Raw genomic sequence first — 21,915 nt, forward strand, 5'->3', positions numbered from 1 at the left:
ATTGATTGCAGTTTTCTGTATTCATATAAGGCACAGTTCTTGCGAAGACTCAAACGAGTTAGCAGTTGGTGACACACAAACTGTTGTCTCCCTGTTTGAATAGAAGACTGCAGAAAAGGCATGGCCGCCAACTGGCTTGTACCAGAATTTCTGAAATCTGAGAAAGTCGCCCTGTTGTCTCAACTGTTGATGGTTACTATTCTTCTCTTATACCTAACAGAGGAACATCTGATGTGGCTGTTGACTTGCTACCAGAGGAAAAATGTATTGTCGTTATTAAGAAAAGTTAATTGATTACAGTAGTGGATTTTTGTTTCGAGCATTTAATGACTTGCTGCTTGTCATGTATCATCCTGTTACCATAAAGTTAATGCTTGAAATAAGAGCAAGAACATGGATTGGATGGTGCCAAATTCAGTTGAGTATTGTTTCTATCTGCCTGTCTTTTTCTGCGATATTGCCATGTCACATATAGTTACATGACATAATGTAAGATGTGTTACTGCCACATATGTATGAACATACGTAAATGTTCACTTGAATATGACTAAGCAGGCAAGATGGGTCAGTAGTATTGGATAAAATGTTTTATTTCAGATATATCGAAAGCTGTAGCAGAATTTTACGAATATGCATTCCATGACACTTTTTCAATTACGAGACATGTTTGGACACGTATCTGGTATTCCTCTTGGCTTGACGTTAATTCTTAGTTGGTGTTTACGTCACTAATGTAAAGGACAGCATTCTTTGTTAAATTATACAATGGCATCACACTGTGTTTTGTCATTGTAACTCTCCACACAGTGTTATATTTACTCCCTGAGGTAGAATATAAACTGGCAGTTATATAGTTACTTTGCTTCACAGATAACATTGTTAATTTTTTATACCATTTGGAAAAGTTGTGAACAACTAATTGCCGGCCGGTGTGGCCGTGCAGTTCTAGGCACTTCAGTCTGGAACCGCGTGACCGCTACGGTCGCAGGTTTGAATCCTGCCTCGGGCATGGATGTGTGTGATGTCCTTAGGTTAGTTAGGTTTAAGTTCTAGGGGACTGATGACCACAGATGTTAAGTCCCATAGTGCTCAGAGCCATTTGAACAACTAATTGTCGTTTGTTCTGGCATGTACAAACAACTTCTTTTTGCAAGAAATTTGTATTATTGTTACTAACTTTTTGCAGTGCTGTGTGGATGTGAACCTGATTGGAAATGCTAGCACAAATGAAGAAAAGTATGCTAATGTCACCACATAGCAAAATATTAGGGTACTTGGAGGCATTCCTTATCTGGATAGGATATGATAAAATAGTTGCCCTAAGTACAGTAACTCCATAAGTCCCCTCCAAACAACATGCCACAGTGCGCATCACAATCTCTATTGCGTTGCTTCAGAAGCTACCGCACTGTATTGGGTGGAATTCATGTTTATACTTACGTAATTGGAAAATACACAGTGTATGTGTTGCTACGCCTCATAGATCTCTACAAATCAGGTGTTTTTGCTGTGTTCAGCTTCCTAAAGTGCCGGGAAGTTCCATGCCAGTGTATAAAGCCCTCACCATTCAAAGGATGGAAAATTTGTACACTTCTGAAGGAACATATTCTGTCACTTGAAATGGAAAAGGTGTATTTTCACTCAGGAAAAAGTGTGTTTTATCCAGAAAGTGTTTTTTGAACCTGGAAATTCTTGAAGAATAAGTCCCCCCCTCCCCTTGTGTGTTCACCTGGACAAAGACTTGCTAAGTGCTTGCGTATTTCAGGGTCATCCACAGTGGAACAAGTTCTGCAGACATCATCCGTGAACTTGGGTTCTCTGAACGTTGGGAACAGTGCCACGGTGACACTGGTAGTGGGTGACACACGTTAGAGGGTGCCTTGCGCCGTCCTGCAGCAGTGTTCAAGCACGACACACTGGATGCCAGCATCAGGTATCACAGCTGTTGGATATTGCCGATCAGTATGGGATGCCCACCCTGAAGGAAGAATGCGATACGCAGTTGACCGTGGGGACTGTGGCAGCTGCAGCTGTACTAGCAGTTACGCACTCCTGTGTCAGTCTCTGGCATGACACAGTCTGCTGCATAAAGGCCCGCTTAGTCCCTGTGTTGGCCTCACAGGGCTCTGTAAATGTGGTGCGTAACCAGGCTGAACATTTCATCAAAAGGAGTCTGCTGCCATCTGATCCACCAGCAACAACCAGGTAAGCACAAAACAAGCAATCGTCTTTGTTGCCCAGTCCTGTGTGTGTGTGTGTGTGTGTGTGTGTGTGTGTGTGTGTGTGTGTGTGTGTGTGTGTGTGTGTGTGTCCAAGCCTGTACTGTTTGACACTCTGTTTCCTCAGATACAGGGATAGGCAAAATAATGTGTACAGTATTAGTAATGGGATGGTTGTGTCTGACAGTAAACAACGCAGGTAAGGCACATGTCGTGCTGGACTGTACTTATTCAGTACGGACTAGGTATCAGTGCAGGTTGTTTACGAGCAGTGCACCTTTCATATTTGCAATCAGAGACCGAGGTCGATGTGCCATTAAGGGGGGTACGATGTCAAACGGGCCATCTTTGAGCAGGAGACACACCACAGGACATTTTAATTTCCACTGTCTAAACTTTTACAAATAAATTCATAAAACTTTGTCAGCATGACCAGGAAGAACTAAGGATTCACAATCATAGCAGTAGAAGTTCAAAAAAATAATTTTTTTTTTTTACTTGTGAAAGTTAATCATTTTTTTTAGCTTCTATTGGCTGTGTTAGTTGCTATAGGTACTCATTTCTTCATAATATAATGAATTCTACACTATAAATGATGAAAGTCTATGTGAATGCAGCTTGCCGCTAACTTGGTGTAATGTTTTGTCTGTACAGAGGTGTATCTGTCGCCTTTATTACTCTTTCACTCTCACACATAAATCGGTACAATAAAGTCAGGGCTTCGTGTTTTCTTATTAGGCTGATCCGTGAAAAGACAGACAAACAATTATGCTAATGGAGGATTCTGAATAATTTCTCGAATTCCACTCTCTCTCTCTCTCTCTCTCTCTCTCTCTCTCTCTCTCTCTCTCTGTCCTTTATCTGTGTACAGTTTAAATATATTAATTACGTGAAATCAGCCTAGTAGAATCTCTGGTGGAGCCCTTCGTCTTAATGTTCAGCGGCTGGCTTGCTGGAAAAGATCTTTACATTTATTATTATTATTAAGCGCTGCATTCAGTTGGGAAAATCGATCGTTTGAACAATTCGTTCAGTTTACGACAGATCTAAAATTTCAGATGTGGACGAAGCCTTTTTGGACGATTTATAAAAACTCAGAGATTGCAGGCTCTCTTCGTCACAGCTGAAACTTCCCAATTAATTACAGGGCCCAGACAATCATCAATGGTTCAGACAGAGAACTCATTCGTCATTCACTCTAGAATAAAATGGTCACAAACCTTATTTCTGAGGAAAATTGTATATTGAATCCATTTCCGTACATGTTCCGTTTTCTGTTGGTTCCAAGTCTCCTGTAATTTGCTTTTACCTATCACACTAGCGGCACAAACTTTCCTAGCTCGCTTTAGCGCGAAGACGAGTAAATAAATCTCTTTTAGCAATCCGACAATCTTCCAACCGATACTTCCGAAGCTGTTCCTTTCTCCCACTATAATAACCATGGAGCATACATTTCTGTACCTCTGTTGTTCCAAAGAATAAACGTACTAGATAAATACCTTGGCGTCGACGAGCTGTCGGCGCATGTATTACTAGAAAATCTGATCAGATACTTTTCAAACGTAAATACATGTGGATGATTTGGTTGACCATTATTAATTATTGTGTGGTAGAGGGTAATTTTCCGTGGGGAGATTACAATAAGTAAGAGAGATTCTTCGATAAATTTTGTACAGCATACAAACCATACTTACAGGTGTATGAAACTCTTAAAAATTATTTAATTTATGAAAAAATGAATGTGCTGTTACATTTTAAACTTCATGTTTAGAAAAAAACTCAAATTTTATAGTTAAGTATCTCATTTTTTTACCACAGTTTTTAATAATTTGAAGGTTGAACAAAGCATGCGTGAAGATCAGCGGATCAACCTGAATGATCTCTGCACATTGGTTCCTGAGGTTTCCCGAAGCACCGATCACAGAATTTTACCGGAAGGTGTGCACAAGATGGGTGCCACACGTGCTGTCTGAGGACCACATGCGGCAACGAGTTGATGCTTCCCGCGCATTTCTTCACTGCCTTGCATCCGAACAGGACAACTTTCTGGGCTCAATTGTCACTTGTGACAAAACCTGGGCATACCACTTTACACCTGAGAGCAAGCAACAATCACACCTGTTCATAACTTTCTGAACCGCATGGCGGCGAGCTAGTATGACATGGGCATACAAAAACTGCCACAGTGTCTACAAAAACGCATAGATAGAATTGGCGATTATGTTGAAAAATAGCTAAATGTTCAAGCTGTAAACTGATTAAAACCATTGTAGAAATAAACAGGTCTACAAACTTACAAAAAAATAGGCGATCTTACTTTTGAGATTACCCTCGCATGTTGCAAGAAGTTGTTATATGTAGAGTATCTGTAATTTCATCTTTATACAGGATGGTTGTGGGACTTCAGTTTTTTAATATAAAATGTCAAATCGAGATGTGCATTAAGCCATCTATGTTTCCAATTCCATTTTATTTTGTTTCTGCCAACAACAACAACAACCAGTATTACCATTACACTATACTATCTTCAAGCCTCCTGACCGATTTGTACTTTGCAAGTGGTAAACAAAAGGACTGTGTTGTTGAAAAGAAATCTAGAGTTACCAGGGACTGTGTGCTGGCCCCTGTTTCGATTGTACAGGAGGTGGGATTCCTTCTAAAAACTGTTCATGGGCCTGAAGATGGTGTAGTGTAATGCCAAAACTGGTTGAAAAAATAAAATAAAATTGTAAATATAGATGGCTAAAAATGTTTCTGATTTGACATTTTACAAGTTACATGGGCTGTAGACTCGGTAGGTGGACATAATGGTGTGTATAGTTTCCAGCCAATGCACACGTCTTTCTTTTCTCCTGTGCAGTACAGTTCTCTGTAAACCTATTTATGCATAGTAGTTTTTAGACAATGGAGAAAAGAGCAGGATTTGATCACAAAATCCATAGTTTTATTATAGCAGATGTAGATTTAAACTATTGCATATTCATCTTTATCGCATATAACAGGTGACATTAGTCCAAAGTGTCTCGTAGTAAACAATATTGGTTGATGTAGAGTGTGCGGGAGTTAAACATTAACTGATCTGTTGTAATAAAATGACAGTTTGCTATCAAATGTTGTTCTTTCCCCCATTTACTGTGTTCAGCGATCATCTCGCACACATAATTTGTAGGATTCCAGTATAATTAAACTAGCTTTTATTGTTGTTCATTGTCTCTGCTGCTGCTGACATTGAGATGCCTATAAATGGAGTCAGGTTGCATAAAGAGGAGGTTAACATGAGGAGCAAAAGTGTCATTCATTAACAGGACAGGGAATGCTGTAGCATGCTGCAGTAGATGATTCAAGGAAGGCAACAATGTATTTGAAACTTTGTATTTATTTATTTATTTCTTGTTCTGTAGATCCAGTTAGTGAGTCAATCACAAGGATATGGAACGTGTCAAATTGTACAGGTTTTAATTTAAACTTACAATAAATACAAAGGCAATTCAATGCCAAATTGTACATAGTTTAAGTAAGACATACTATAAATACAGTAATAGATACAATGTCAGCTAGATAACATAACAACCATTTAACAGAAAAAGGAGTTTCGAATAAAGGTTAAAGATAAGAGCACAAAGTTAAATCAGATACTAGGCCTAGAAGAGTAAATACAGGTACAGCCAATTTGTTGTTGCAAAAAGTGTGCTAATGCTCAAATGCACAATAAAATCAATTGAACTACTTCTAGACACAGTAACTTTAGTGATGGTATACATTTTCTTTCAGATATTCATCCACAGTATAAAAAGATTTCTGTCAGGTAATCTTTGAGAACTTGTTTAAATTTTGGCAGTTCCGTACGAACACATTTGATATGTAGTGGTAGAGCATTGAACAGCTTTATGCTGGAGTAGTAAGCTCCTTTTTGTACCAGAGTGAGACGTTTCATTTCGAAATGTAGATTGTTTTTGTTTCTGATGTTATAGCCATGGAATTTACTGTTGTCTTGGTAGATAGAATAATTTTTGCACACAAAGGTCAGCAAGGAAAAAATATACTGTGAGGCAGTTGTTAGGATACCTATCTTCCGAAACAAGTGCCTGCAAGAGTGTCTTTGATGGACCCCTCACATTATTCTGATTGCTTTTTTTTGGATGGTGAAAACTTTTTTCGCAAGTGGTTGGTTCCCCCAGAATATGATAGCATATGACATCAATGAGTGGAAGTAGCCAAAGTAGGCAATCTTAATGGTGTCAACTTCAGCCACTGAAGAAATTACCCGTAATGCAAATGTTGCCGAGCTAAGTTTTTTTTTACATAGATGAAGAATGTGAACTGACCAATTACATTTACTGTCTATGTAAGCACCCAGGAATTTTGTATCTTCAACTTTCTGTATTGGTTGATATCTACATTTTCTGTTAATTTCAGCGAGATTACTTTGTGATGTATGGAACCTCATATAATGAGTTTTATCTGCATTGAGTGAGAGACCATTTGAGGAGAAACAATTTAAGATGTCATTAAAAACAGTATTTGTAGTTTGTTCAAGATCATGATCGATCAAATCGTCAATTAGAATTGTGGTATCATCGGCAAACAGGGTAAATTTACTGTTTGTCTCAGAACAAAGAGGAAGATCATTAATAAAGATGAGGAAAAGCAGTGGGCCCAAAGCAGAGCCTTGAGGCACACCACACGTTATCGTGCCCCACTCAGATGAGGCAGGTCCTTCAGAAGAGCCATTTAGCATTACAGTCTGCTTCCGATCCTGTAGATATGATTGTAGCCACAAGCAAACAGTACCGCCTAAACCATAGTATTCTGCCTTTTTCAAAAGAATTTGGTGGTTTACACAGTCAAAGGCTTTCGTAAAATCACAAAAAATACCCACTGGAGACATTTTTTTGTTAATGGCTTCCAAAACTTGGTTGCTGAAAGAGAATATTGCCTGTTCAGTACAAAGACCGGCACGAAAACCAAACTGATTTTTGCTTAAGATACTGTGGAACTTGAGATGGTCTACAATCCTCCTGTGCATGAGTTTTTCTAGAATTTTCGAGAAGGTAGTTAATAGGGATATTGGGAAATAGTTTGTAACAATGCTTTTATCACCTTTTTTAAAGAGAGGAATCACTACAGCCAACTTTAGTCTGTCAGGGACAATCCCTTCTTGCAGGGATGTATTGTATATGTTGCGTAAGACTGGACTAACAAATTTATAACAGTGTTTCAGTATTTTACTAGAAATATTGTCCACACCAGCAGAATTTTTATTTTTTAATGATCTAATTACTCTTATGACTTCACTTACAGTAACTGGAGGTAAAGATAACTGTGGGATTCTGTTGCTAATAGCTTTCTGTAGGGGGGACAATGATTCTTCCATAGAACCATTACAGCCTGTCTTCTCTGCTGCTCTCAAAGTGGTTATTAAATATTTTTGGAACCAACTCGGGTTTCTTTATGATACTGTCCCCTGTTTTAATCTCTTCCTGAGACATGTTCCCTGTTGTCCTGCCAGTTTCCCTCTTTATTACATTCCATATAGTTTTAATTTTATTTTCTGAGCTTTCTATTTCTGATTTTATGCACATACTTTTAGATTTATTTCTAACCTTCTTGAGAACGCTACAGTAAAGTTGGTAGTGTTGTCGTTTCTTTGGATCATTAAAAGTCCTGAGAGAACTGTATAACATCCTCTTTGTTCTAAAGATGTGATTATCCCTGTAGTGATCCAAGACTTCTTGACATTGCCTATATGACTATTTCTAACTACTTTTTTTTGGGAAAGATGGACTCAAATACAGACATGAATTCATTTAAAAATGAATTGTACTTTTTGTTTACATCTGTTCCCCTATAAACTGGGCTCCAGTCTATCTCTTTTAGGCTATCATTGAATTTTTTAAGGCCGTGTTCGTTTATTATCCTAAAAGATTTCCAAGAATGCTCAGAACTGTTGCACATACTGATGTAATTGAGCCTAAGCAATTGATCACCATGATCAGAAAGGCCAAGGATTGGATGTACAGTGATCTCATTCCATTTAGACTTATCTATAAATATATTATCTATCAGACTTTTACTATTAACAGTAACCCTAGTTGGGAAATCAACTATTGCCATTCAGATTATAAGACTCCATTAAATGTACTAAATCAGCTTTACTATTGCTCTCATTAGGAAATCAACATTAAAGTCACCTGTAATTAACAAGTTCTTGGACTTTGAGTACAGTATGGATAATAAAGAATCTAAGTGCTTAAGAAATACATTCAAATTCCCTGAGGGAGATCTATACAGTGCTAACACTACAGCTGTGAAGTCATTTACAGTAATCTCAACACCACATACTTCAATTTGTTGCTCTATACAATGGCTCTTCAAATCTGGCAGATTAAAACTGTGTGCCAGACTGAGACTCGAACTTGGGAACTTTGCCTTTCGCGGGCAAGTGCTCTACCAACTGAGCTACCCAAGCACAACTCGTGACCCATCTTCACAGCTTCAATTCTGCCAGTATCTCGTCTCCTACCTTCCAAACTTCATAGAAGCTCTTCTGCGAACCTTTCAGAACTAGCACTCCTGGAAGAAACTATATTGCGGAGACATGACTTAGCCACAGCCTGGGGGATGTTTCCAGAATGAGTTTTTCACTCTGCAGAGGAGTGTGCGCTGATATGAACCTTCCTGGCAGATTAAAACTGTGTGCCAGAAGTATTTGAAGTTTCGTATTTGTGATGTTGCCATACTGTAAATCCTGACCTGCAGACAGTCACGATTCGTTGTGCCTGCCTCAGTCCTCATTTTGTGTCCTAGCATAGGATAGAGGGAAGAAGGGGTTTATGCGTCAGTCTGCAATTCTTGATCAGTTAGGAGCAAATGCGGAAAGACATTTTTCCAGTGATGAGAGGTAATTGCATTTTTGTCGGCATAAAAGCAATTTTCACTGATTTTACTATCTCTCTACTCATTAATGTCACATTAAAGTATGTGCACTGTGTGTGAAAGGTAATAACTTTGAGTAATGTTTTGCAGCCCTAAGCAGGCCTGGGTCAAAAATTAAACTGTGTAGCTCGTGATGCTTATAATTAATGGACATACAGTTGAGACATCTCCCAAAAATATCCAACATTGACACTCAAAATGTTTCCATCAAATTTGCAGATACATACTTCTACCTGTTTCCTAAACTGAAATTTTCACTGAAAGAGAAGCGATGTGACTCGATTGGAGACATCTAGGCAAGTACGGAGAGTGTTCTTAACGCTCTTCAGGAAAAAAATTTCCAGGAATGTTTCCAAAAGTGGAAACAATGTTGGAGTTGGTGTGTTCAGTCAGAAGGGGACTATTTTGAAGAATATACGTCACAGTAGCATCTAAGTACCACCATTGTACAATTACAAGCCCATTCGTAAAACTTTCAAATCACACCTCGTATATCTTGATGGAGGAGGACAGATGCTGTTATAAACACAAGACAGCAGCATGGCTGTGTCATACTATCAATTCTTGGCTAAATCCATTCATAAAATTATGATTTATGACCGATTGCAGGTATGCTCTGTCACACAATTAGTTTTCTGCTATTTCTTTTAATAAGTACGGAAGTATATGAAGAATACCATTTGTAAAAGTTACAAAAAATTGGCACTGCATGCAAATTTAGAACTCCAATCTACAATTGGTTGTCGAAATGGAACCAAGAGATATCGAGCGGAAACTGTACATATAAATCGGAGACTTCTTCGGATCTACTAAAAGTGGAAATGATAGAGTGGAGGCCATATCTAGAGTGGGGGTTGCCATCTCTAAAACTCCACTTAATGTGGAATGTGGCCCTATATGCATTCTTCTATAGATTTAACATAGTGACCACTATTCCCTACTTAAAGGGGTAATGTAGCGAGTGCCATCATGAGATCAGATGTTTGTGTTCTGTTTGCTGGACATCTTTTCTAGGCGTCTTAGTGCCATAGTATCTGTATAAATATCAGGTGGTTGCAGCAGACGATTTTCAATCGGGTTTTTATATCACGTCAAATATATCAGAACAGAGACAGTTTTCAACAATATAAATTAATTTATTAAAACAAGCAACTCACTCGTATTTGGTTGAATACCTTGGCCACTTTTCCTGACAAATAGCACATTGGCCACTTTTTCCGACTGGACACCAAGTTGGCACAAAGAGGCTCATAGATGAAACTGTAGAACCAAAAGAAGGAACTACATTTGTAGTCCAAAAGGCATTGTCAAAGACACTGATATTGTTAAAAAGTGCTACTCCATTTAGTGATGTAACAGAATAAATTAGGGTCGTTTCAAAAGTATTGCATAAGGCACATGTATGTCCACTGCAGTGGTGTAGTAAAGTGGAAATTCATATCAATTGTGAGCAAAACTTTGTGTGTTTGCTGGTTCAAGTGGCTGTGTTGTGAGTAAATCAGTTTTAAAATGCAAGCTGAAACAAAGTTAAGTTGGATTACACACAGTGACCGGTGTTCCTCCATCAGAATCAAATCCCTACGTGGAAAGAACTCAATGGAAATCACATTTCGCCTTTATTTTCTGCAAGGCATCATCAGTGGCCTGGAATATGTACATATGTTAGCTATTTAATTTACATTTTGTCACTGTACCTATAGGTTATAAACATTTCTGGTGTATTTCCTGTTAAGTAGTAATGTTTTGAACTGTACTTACAGGTTGCGTGGACAATTTCTTACATATTACGCTCCTGTTGCATTTTTGGTGTTGTTCTTCTTATGAATGCCAATTTGCGGTTTTTTTCCCCACATTCCACAGCACTATGAACTGAACGCTTGTTTTAATGCAATGTTTTGGTTTCTGTTGCCGACTGTCAAATGTTTTTGCCAAAGATTGAATGTTATTGCCAAACTTTCAAGTGTAATTATTGAAGTATCGCAAAGATGATGTAACTTACCAAACGAAAGCGCTGGCATGTTGATAGACACACAAACAAACACAAACATACACACACACAATTCATGCTTTCGCAACCAATATATATATATATATTTTTTACGTCCATAAGTAAAAATTATCAATATACCGTGATAATACACGCAACTGAGGAAGACAGGACTACAAAAGTTGAAGATAGCAGAAAGTGTGTTTGAAGTGAATAACAGAACTGCTTCAACATTACTGTAATAAAAATGGAGATAGTTTTAGAATAATCCTTTTTTTTTTTTCATTAAAGATGCTTATTCAGAACTGGTCAGATCTGTGTATGTGGTGGTTTCCTTAATTTTGATTTTTTTTGTGTATGTGTATGTAGTAAAGAATAAGAATTTCTCTCTTTTCTCCAGGAGGCTGTCTGGAGAGGAGAATGGAAGGAAGTTGATGCAGGCAGCAAGGAGTGACTCAGCAAACTGTGGACACTGTTTATAGTGAGTGAGTGCAGACGTGATAGGACAGGTGGACTGCCCCGTGCTACGTAGCAATGAAGGGACACGTGAACGCAGCAATGTCACCAGTGGAGAGCGGAGCTGAGGTGGATGCCGGGACAAGCAGCATACTCTGCACACTGCTGTGAGGAGTGAACACGCAGCACTGGTGCAACTGCAGCTGGCATCCTCTGCTGACACCGAAACCAGGCGTGTGGAGGGGAGAACGCTGCTCCACTGCGCGGCACTCAGAGCTTGTGTACCTTGGCTACTGTGTTGGTGGGTGCAGGGGCCAACAGATGGCCAGGAATGATTTGAGAGAGACCCCTCTAACAGGGCCCAAGATGAGGACAGATGGCAGCTGATGATTGCAGTACTATCATGAAATGTGCAGTCTGGTAAACTTCTGTGGAATAAACGAGAAACACTTTCTCCATCTTTTTAATACTTTTAAAATAAACAATACAAAACTCCTAAAGTCTTTCATTTGTACCCATTGTATTAGGTTGGTTTAATAAGTCTGGTAAAAAAAAGGAAAAAATGTTTGTTTCATTAATAACTCACCTTACTTCTCGGCATAGTCTCCTTTGAGGGATGTATACTTGGTCTTGCAAATCCTCCAGCTTTTTCATACCACTGGAAAAATACACTACTGGCCATTCAAATTGCTACACCACAAAGATGACGTGCTACAGACGCGAAATTCAACTCACAGGAAGAAGATGCTGTGATACACAAATGATTAGCTTTTCAGAGCATTCACACAAGGTTGGCACCAGTGGCGACACCTACAACGTGCTGACATGAGGAAAGTTTCCAACCGATTTCTCATACACAAACAGCAGTTGACTGGCGTTGCCTGGTGAAACGTTGTTGTGATGCCTCGTGTAAGGAGGAGAAATGCGTACCATGACGATTCTGACTTTGATAAAGGTCGGATTGTAACCTATCGCGATTGCGGTTTATCGTATCGCGAAGTTGCTGCTCGCGTTGGTCGACATCCAATGACTCTTAGCAAAATATGGAATCGGTGGGTTCAGGAGGGTAATACGGAACGCTGTGCTGGATCCCAACGGCCTCGTATCACTAGCAGTCGAGATGACGGGCATCTTATTCGGATGGCTGTAACGGATCGTACATCCACGTCTCGATCCCTGAGTCAACAGATGGGGACGTTTGCGAGACAACAACCATCTGCACGAACAGTTCAACAATGTTTGCAGCAGCACAGACTATCAGCTCGGGGACTGTGGCTGCGGTTACCCTTGACGCTGCTTCACAGACAGGAGCACCTGCGGGTGTACTCGTCAACGAACCTGGGTGCACGAATGGCAAAACGTCATTTTTTCAGATGAAACCAGGTTCTGTTTACAGCATCATGATGGTCACATCCGTGTTTGGCGACATCGCAGTGATCACACATTGGAAGCGTGTATTTGTCATCGCCATACTGGCGTATCACCTGGTGTGATGGTATGGGGTGCCATTGGTTACACGTCTCGGTCACCTCTTGTGCGCATTGACGGCGCTTTGAACAGTGGACGTTACATTTCAGATGTGTTATGACCTGTGGCTCTACCCTTCATTCGATCCCTGCGAAACCCTACATTTCAGCAGTATAATGCACGACCGCATATTGCAGGTCCTGTACGGGCCTTTCTGGATACAGAAAATGTTAGACTGCTGCCCTAGCCAGCACATTCTCCAGATCTCTCACCAATTGAAAACGTCTAGTCAATGGCGGCCGAACAACAGGCTCGTCACAATATGCCAGTCACTACTCTTGATGAACTGTGGTATTGTGTTGAAGCTGAATGGGCAGCTGTACCTGTACACGCCATGCAAGCTCTGTTTGACTCAATGCCCAGGCGTATCATGGCCATTATTACCCCCTGAGGTGGTTGTTCTGGGTACTGATTTCTCAGTATCTATGCACCCAAATTGCGTGAAAATGTAATCGCATATCAGTTCTAGTATAATATATTTGTCCAATGAATACCCGTTTATCATCTGAATTTCTTCTTGGTGTAGCAATTTTAATGGCCAGTAGTGCAGGTTCTGCCAGCCTCCACAAAATACTCACTGACTCCAAATATCACTGCTTCATTTGATGAATACTTCTTCTCAGCCGACACACACATTCAGTTGAGTTGACTACAGTCTCAGAAATCTCAAGAATTTTTGTTTGGCGCTCTTACATTAACATCTCATATATTTTATCGATAGTTTCCTCTGTGGTGACCTCAGTTGAATGGCCATATCTACATCTACATTTAACTCCGCAAGCCACCCAACGATGTGTGGCGGAGGGCACTTTACGTGCCAGTGTCATTACCTCCCTTTTCTGTTCCAGTCGCATATGGTTCGCGGGAAGAACGACTGTCTGAAAACCTCCATGCGCGCTCGAGTCTCTCTAATTTTACATTCATGATCTCCTCGGGAGGTGTAAGTAGGGGGAAACAATATACTCGATACCTCATCCAGAAACGCACCCTCTCGAAACCTGGCGAGCAAGCTACATCGCGATGCAGAGCACCTCTCTTGCAGAGTCTGCCACTTGAGTTTGCTAAACATCTCCGTAACGCTATCACACTTACCAAATAACCGTGTGACGAAATGCGCCGCTCTTCTTTGGATCTTCTCTATCTCCTCCGTCAACCCGATCTGGTACGGATCCCACACTGATGAGCAATACTCAAGTATAGGTCGAACGAGTGTTTTGTAAGCCACCTCCTTTGTTGATGGACTACATTTTCTAAGGACTCTCCCAATGAATCTCAACCTGGCACCCGCCTTACCAACAATTAATTTTATATGATCATTCCACTTCAAATCGTTCCGCACGCACACTGCCAGATATTTTACAGAAGTAACTGCTACCAGTGTTTGTTCCGCTATCATATAATCGTACAATAAAGGATCCTTCTTTCTGTGTATTCGCAATACATTACATTTGTCTATGTTAAGGGTCAGTTGCCACTCCCTGCACGAAGTGCCTATCTGCTGCAGATCTTCCTGCATTTCGCTACAATTTTCTAATGCTGCAACTTCTCTGTATACTACAGCATCATCCGCGAAAGCCGCATGGAACTTCCGACACTATCTACTAGATCATTTATATATATTGTGAAAAGCAATGGTCCCATAACACTCCCCTGTGGCACGCCAGAGGTTACTTTGTCTGTAGATGTCTCTCCATTGATAACAACATGCTGTGTTCTGTTTGCTAAAAACTCTTCAATCCAGCCACACAGCTGGTCTGAAATTCCGCAGGCTCTTACTTTATCAGGCGACAGTGCGGAACTGTATCGAACGCCATAGTGTACTTTATCTTCGATGCTTGTCTGATCCTGTTTAAATTCATTAATCGAAAAGTAAATGGTTTTCCATGATGGTGCAGAGTCCATGTGAGCTTCATCCAATTCTGTTTTGATTTGTGTGGCAGTCCACACCCATCAAATTTAAATGTTTATTAACGTCATGAAACTTGGTTTCCTCCATTTTCAATCAAATTTGACACATTGACCATTCAGACAGCTGTCAACAATAAACTGTATGCTGGATATTATTGAAACTCTGTATACAATCCATGGAATAATCAAGCTTAGTAATCATGAAGGCATAAAAAAGGTTCCAGACTTATCAAACTACTCGTATTTGTAAAACCTGAAAGTACTCGCAGAACATTATGGCAGAGTTGAGATAAAGGTAAGATAGCTGTAAGCTAATTTAAGGAACGGGAGTAAACCTTTTTGAGAAAAAGTCTGAAGTCCCTTTTTGAGCTTATCTCTGGAAGACTCTAGAACTGAAAAATACACACTTCATTACTAATAAATTTCTTAATAGTATCTGATTATTGAAAAATATTTCATTCAAGCCCACATGGTCTTGTATCAAAAAAACTAAACTGCAATATACCCTAATTACAACCTAGTAAGCTCCACTGTTAAAATGTGTCTTCATGTCTGATCTTGCAGTGGCAGATGGGTTTCACACCAGTACTCTCATATTATTATGTGCTCATCAGGAATTGTATAATCAGTTCACTTTCAATTAGAGAATCGGAAAAACAACTTCAAACTCTACAGTTCCAACACAGCTGTAATGCTACAGTTAAGATATATCATGTAACATGTGTCTCAACTCTCATATCACGGGATACTACAACGATGTTTAACTTCCCACATTTTTCCTTATGTCACCTTCAGGAAACAGTATAAGTCCCTCAGCCCAGCAACAGAGCATCTGCAGGGGGTCACTGCCACTGAATCAGCCAGCAGTTGGTCAAACTATGGCTCACAAAAACTCAACAACTGTTATCAGGAGGTCATATATTTCTGTAGCCAATAGTGTTACAAAACTGAACTGAACACACGATGCCCAGAAAGGAGAAAAAAAATGGTGCTTGTGATATTTAATAAAATGGCCATGCGGGTAGAAGTAAGTGTTGTGACCAGGTGATAGAACAATCATCTGTCTACAACAGTGGTTTCTTGGAGTGCCCAGTCAGATGGTTCATTTTTAACTATAACAAATAAAATAGGTCACTTTATCACACGAATGAAGATTATTTGCTTCAGCTTTTTTGCCACAGGAAACTGTAGATATTTACAGCTTGTAACAAGTCATGTGAATGTTACTCAAGTTTCTTCTGCCTGGTCCATTGATGAATGAATGCTAAATGTTCGTGCTTCACAAAATTTATTCACATTGACATCAGAACTGCACACTCGTCATGTAAACAAATCACTCACAGACTTCACTGATCTCTTTGACTTCCAAAAGTAACTTCAAAACTGACTTGCCGCAGCATCGCTTTATGTTGTGGTCTTCAGTCCTGAGACTGGTTTGATGCAGCTCTCCATGCTACTCTATCGTGTGCAAGCTTCTTCATCTCCCAGTACCTACTGCAACCTACATCCTTCTGAATCTGCTTAGTGTATTCATCTCTTGGTCTCCCCCTATGATTTTTACCCTCCACGCTGCCCTCCAATACTAAATTGGTGATCCCTTGATGCCTCAGAACATGTCCTACCAACCGATCCCTTCTTCTGGTCAAGTTGTGCCACAAATTTCTCTTCTCCCCAATCCTATTCAATACTTCCTCATTAGTTATGTGATCTACCCATCTAATCTTCAGCATTCTTCTGTAGCACCATATTTCGAAAGCTGCTATTCTATTCTTGTCCAAACTATTTACCGTCCATGTTTCACTTCCATACATGGCTACACTCCATACAAATACTTTCAGAAATAACTTCCTGACACTTAAATCTATACTCGATGTTAACAAATTTCTCTTCTTCAGAAACGCTTTCCTTGCCATTGCCAGTCTACATTTTATATCCTCTCTACTTCGTCCATCATCAGTTATTTTGCTCCCCAAATAGCAAAACTCCTTTACTACTTCAAATGTGTCATTTCCTAATCTAATACCCTCAGCATCACCCGACTTAACTCGACTACATTCCATTACCCTCGTTTTGCTTTTGTTGATGTTCATCTTATATCCTCCCTTCAAGACACCATCCATTCCGTTCAACTGCTCTTCCAAGTCCTTTGCTGTCTCTGACAGAATTACAATGTCATCGGCGAACCTCAAAGTTTTTATTTCTTCTCCATGGATTTTAATACCTACTCCGAATTTTTCTTTTGTTTCCTTTACTGCTTGCTCAATATAGAGATTGAATAACATCGAGGAGAGGCTACAACCCTGTCTTACTCCCTTCCCAACCACTGCTTCCCTTTCATGTCCCTCAACACTTATAACTGCCATCTGGTTTCTGTACAAGTTGTAAATAGTCTTTCGCTCCCTGTATTTTACCGCTGCCACCTTTAGAATTTGAAAGAGAGTATTCCAGTCAACATTGTCAAAAGCTTTCTCTAAGTCTACAAATGCTAGAAACGTAGGTTTGCCTTTCCTTAATCTTTCTTCTAAGATAAGTCGTAAGGTCAGTATTGCCTCACGTGTTCCAGTATTTCTACGGAATCCAAACTGATCTTCCCCGAGGTCAGCTTCTACTAGTTTTTCCATTCGTTTGTAAAGAATTCATGTTAGTACTTTGCAGCTGTGACTTATTAAACTGATTGTTCGGTAATTTTCACATCTGTCAACACCTGCTTTCTTTGGGATTGGAATTATTATATTCTTCTTGAAGTCTGAGGGTATTTCGCCTGTTTCATACTTCTTGCTCACCAGATGGTAGAGTTTTGTCAGGACTGGCTCTCCCAAGGCCGTCAGTAGTTCCAATGGAATGTTGTCTACTCCGGAGGCCTTGTTTCGACTCACGTCCTTCAGTGCTCTGTCAAACTCTTCACGCAGTATCGTATCTCCCATTTCATCTTCATCTACATCCTCTTCCATTTCCATAATATTGTCCTCAAGTGCATCGCCCTTGTATAGACCCTCTATATACTCCTTCCACCTTTCTGCTTTCCCTTCTTTGCTTAGAACTGGGTTTCCATCTGAGCTCTTGATATTCGTACATGTGGTTCTCTTATCTCCAAAGGTCTCTTTAATTTTCCTGTAGGCAGTATCTATCTTACCCCTAGTGAGACAAGCCTCTACATCCTTACGTTTGTCCTCTAGCCATCCCTGCTTAGCCATTTTGCACTTCCTGTCGATCTCATTTTTGAGACGTTTGTATTCCTTTTTGCCTGCTTCATTTACTGCATTTTTATATTTTCTCCTTTCATCAATTAAATTCAATATTTCTTCTGTTACCCAAGGATTTCTACTAACCCTCTTCTTTTTACCTATTTGATCGTCTGCTGCCTTCACTACTTCATCCCTCAGAGCTACCCATTCTTCTTCTACTGTATTTCTTTCCCCCATTCCTGTCAATTGCTCCCTTATGCTCTCCCTGAATCTCTGTACAACCTCTGGTTCTTTTAGTTTATCCAGGTCCCATCTCCTTAAATTCCCACCTTTTTGCAGTTTCTTCAGTTTTAATCTACACGTCATAACCAATAGATTGTGCTCAGAGTCCACATCTGCCCCTGGAAATGTCTTACAATTTAAAACCTGGTTCCTAAATCTGTCTTACCATTATATAATCTATCTGATACCTTTTAGTATCTCCAGGGTTCTTCCATGTATACAACCTTCTATCATGATTCTTAAACCAAGTGTTAGCTATGATTATGTTGTGCTCTGTGCAAAATTCTACCAGGCGCCTTCCTCTTTCATTTTTTACCCCCAATCCATATTCACCTACTACGTTTCCTTCTCTCCCTTTTCCTACACTCGAATTCCAGTCACCCATGACTATTAAATTTTCGTCTCCCTTCACTATCTGAATAATTTCTTTTATTTCATCATACATTTCTTCAATTTCTTCGTCATCTGCAGAGCTAGTTGGCATATAAACTTGTACTACTGTAGTAGGTGTGGGCTTCGTATCTATCTCGGCCACAATAATGCGTTCACTATGCTGTTTGTAGTAGCTTACCCGAATTCCTATTTTCCTATTCATTATTAAACCTACTCCTGCATTACCCCTATTTGACTTTGTGTTTATAACCCTGTAGTCACCTGACCAGAAGTCTTGTTCCTTCTGCCACCGAACTTCACTAATTCCCACAATATCTAACTTTAACCTATCCATTTCCCTTTTTAAATTTTCTAACCTACCTGCCCGATTAAGGGATCTGACATTCCACACTCCGATCCGTAGAACGCCAGTTTTCTTTCTCCTGATAACGACATCCTCTTGAGTAGTCCCCGCCCGGAGATCCGAATGGGGGACTATTTTACCTCCGGAATATTTTACCCAAGAGGACGCCATCATCATTTAATCATACAGTAAAGCTGCATGCCCTCGGGAAAAATTACGGCCGTAGTTTCCCCTTGCTTTCAGCCGTTCGCAGTACCAGCACAGCAAGGCCGTTTTGGTTATTGTTACAAGGCCAGATCAGTCAATCATCCAGACTGTTGCCCTTGCAACTACTGAAAAGGCTGCTGCCCCTCTTCAGGAACCACACGTTTGTCTGGCCTCTCAACAGATACCCCTCCGTTGTGGTTGTACCTACGGTACGGCTATCTGTATCGCTGAGGCACGCAAGCCTCCCCACCAATGGCAAGGTCCATGGTTCATGGGGGGGGGGCATTGCTTTATATAGAATTTTAACAATAACTTCCAAAATAAAGCATTATTAATTTTGTACAATTTCGATGTTACAGTTAAAATCTACAAAACGTAAAGAAACTGATGTTACAGCCGAATAAGGTATAAAATACAATAATGAATGACAATCTTTTATAGTAATATCTTTAATTTTCCATAAGAAAATCATTCTGAACTTTAATTACAATCATGTAACCACTGACACTTACTGTGACACACTCAAGACAGAGAGCCACTTAACAATAAATAAGCCTACCATAAACACACACATTTAAAGAAACAGCTTTCAGTGACCATGTTTCAGAGCCGAAAAGAATGTAGTGCATAGTGAAAAACCAAGCTATCTGCAATGAACGCCAAATTCTGCAGCCATTGGTTGGTGGCTAGTTTTATACTAGACAGCTCACATGTTTATTTTAATAGAATGATTTAAGATAACACACTGAAAATAGTGTCCTTTTGCACCTACTGTCTTTTCCCATTTTTGATAAGAAATGGATTCTGCGATCAAAAAATACAGGGTCTTTTGATGTGATTCACTGATAGAGGCAGTTTTCTAAATCACTATGCTGCTTCAGTCATATCAGTTACATATCTAGGTGTAGCATTGCAAAGCAACATAAAATGGAATGAGCACGTAATGATTGTGTTTGGGAAGATGAATGGTCAACTTTCGTTACTGGGAGAATTTTAGGAGACTTCATATAGAACTGTAGTACAACTCATTCTTGTGTACTGCTCAAGTGTCTGGGATCCCCACGTCGTTGGGGACATCAAAGCAATACATAGGTGGTTTGCTAGACATATTACCATTAGGTTCAACCAATATGTAAGAATTATGGAGGTGCCTTATAACGCAAATAGGAACTGCTGGAGGTAAGCTGATGAACTTCTTGTGAAACAGTATTGAGTAAATTTAAAGGACAGACACTTGAAGTTAATTCAGAATAATTCTACTGCCACCAATGTACATTTTACCTAAGGACAAGGAAGATACGAGAAATTAGGGCTCATATGGAATCGTATACAGGGTCTATCACAATTGAAGGTATAAATGCATACAGCTGAAAGTACATGGGGTACTAGAAGCATAACAGTTCCAGTAAACACAGGTCTGCAAGTGAACCATTTTCTGGATAATTCTAACCTTGTGGTTACCGGTCACTACTGACATGATTCCGCATGGTGGTGGTGGTGGTGGTGGTGGTGGTGGTGGTTTGTGTTTAACGTCCCGTCGACAACGAGGTCATTAGAGACTCCGCATGGTGGACTGTGTTTCCATTTTCGAGGCACGGAGTTGCAAACAGAATGCATACAACAGTGCAGTAGCCAGTTAGAATGCACCTATGTTAGCTGTTTGTGGAGCATCAGTTGTATTGTACAAGTGTTGGTGGTAACAGGGAATACAGTAATGAGGGATACATGGCGATTCATTTTGTGTGTGATAGGACTCAGAGGGGCACTCTGGTAATTGAACGTTTACACGTATGCACTGTGCACAACGCTTCCGAGAGACTAGGAGCTGTGGACATGCTGCAGGAGCAGGTAGGCCTGCAGTCATTACACGTGTTTGAAAATGTGGTGCTGGAAACAGTTGAACACAATTCAGGAATCTCAACAAGTACACTGGCCGCAGAAGTATTTGGAGAATAATGCAATACCCTATAGCGTCTCCAACTACTTAAGTGGGGTGGACTTTTGTCCTAGACTAATGTTCTGTCATTTGATGTAACAAGAAGCTATAGGTGAGCCTACTTTTGATATATACATGTGTACAAAGAATTAATAAGTGCTCTGCTTTAAGATTAATCGAGTAACATACATAATATAGTTGAAATTAACCAGTCGCTTTGCTGTTAAATGATATCTATGGATTGTTCACAACCTGATTGTAAAGGCCCCCTAAACTATCAAACATTTTGTCAAACTGACTGCCAAATATTTGACCACGTACGGTGCTGTATGACGTGTTTGTAAAGCAAAGATCGCGTTTGTGAGAAATTTTGATTCACGGAAAGTTTGGCAAGATGGCAACGTTTGTGTCAATGTTTCGCTGTATATATGTAGTGGAAAATCATTTTATTGCAATTTATCTCACAGTATTGGGAGTTTTCGCAACTATGGTAGTGCCAGCTTTTCCAGCCATATATTACGCATGAACAGGTTAAG

At 39.9% G+C, this 21,915-nt stretch overlaps 1 long non-coding RNA gene across 2 annotated transcripts in view; it reads left to right on the forward strand.

Annotated features, from left to right (window-relative positions):
- The window catches only part of LOC126428184 (uncharacterized), a 28,295-nt gene extending 16,197 nt beyond the window's left edge, over positions 1-12,098 (forward strand). For both annotated transcript variants that reach the window (XR_007576790.1, XR_007576789.1), the window contains 2 exons: positions 1,766-2,205; positions 11,543-12,098. This is a non-coding gene — a long non-coding RNA (uncharacterized LOC126428184). The remainder of the gene's footprint in view (positions 1-1,765; positions 2,206-11,542) is intronic.
- The last annotated feature ends 9,817 nt before the right edge of the window (positions 12,099-21,915 follow it).

This window comes from Schistocerca serialis, chromosome 12 (genome assembly GCF_023864345.2).
Source record: "Schistocerca serialis cubense isolate TAMUIC-IGC-003099 chromosome 12, iqSchSeri2.2, whole genome shotgun sequence".
NCBI classification, from domain to species: Eukaryota; Metazoa; Arthropoda; class Insecta; order Orthoptera; family Acrididae; genus Schistocerca; species Schistocerca serialis.